At 47.5% G+C, this 688-nt stretch overlaps 1 non-coding gene across 1 annotated transcript; it reads right to left on the bottom strand.

Moving 5' to 3' along the window:
- Positions 1-273: 273 nt before the first annotated feature.
- TRNAQ-UUG lies at positions 274-359 on the bottom strand. The gene has a single exon. It is a non-coding gene; the product is annotated as a tRNA-Gln (tRNA).
- Between the last annotated feature and the right edge of the window lie 329 nt (positions 360-688).

The following is a 688-nucleotide window of genomic DNA, read 5'->3' as shown; positions in this document are numbered from 1 at the left end:
TGGCTTATTTAAGTAACTTTCTAACCGATCTTCCTGACTTGATCATTCCCCTCAAACCATCACTAGTCCACTGCCTGATTAATCTTTCTAAGATGCAAAGAAATTAACAACCCCGGGCATTAAGCCTACCAACAACCCATCATGACTTTTTTTTTTTAATATTTATTTATTTTCTGAGAGAGAGAGAGAGACAGAGTGCAAGCAGGGGAGGGGCAGAGAGGGAGGGAGACACAGAATCCGAAGGAGGCTCCAGGCTCTGAGCTGTCAGCACAGAGCCCGACGTGGGGCTCGAACCCACAAATCGTGAGATCACGACCTGAGCCAAAGTCTGGCGCTTTAACCAACTGAGCCACCCAGGCGCCCCAACCCTTCATGACTTTTAAGATCATTTCTGAGGGTAAGATTTTTCAGTATCTGATCACATCCCATTTGACCAGTCTTGACACCTTGACCAGCACGTTGAGAAGATTCCATCGGTAATGCTTCTCTTTTGTATGGCTAGCACTGTGCTACAGGTGCTGTGTAGCATGCATAAACATCATAGGGCAATAGTGTGGCTGCCAGAACCTAGAGAGAAAAAAAGATCCAATAGGAAAGATAAACATGGGGGTGCCTGGGTGGCTCAATCGGTTACGCGCCTAACCCTTGATCTCGGCTCAGGTCGTGATCTCGTGGTTTGCGGGCTCCA

This window comes from Prionailurus bengalensis, chromosome D3, assembly GCF_016509475.1.
Source record: "Prionailurus bengalensis isolate Pbe53 chromosome D3, Fcat_Pben_1.1_paternal_pri, whole genome shotgun sequence".
NCBI lineage: Eukaryota > Metazoa > Chordata > Mammalia > Carnivora > Felidae > Prionailurus > Prionailurus bengalensis.
Note: the sequence above shows the minus strand (reverse complement) of the source record. Positions and strands in the feature narration are given on the sequence as shown.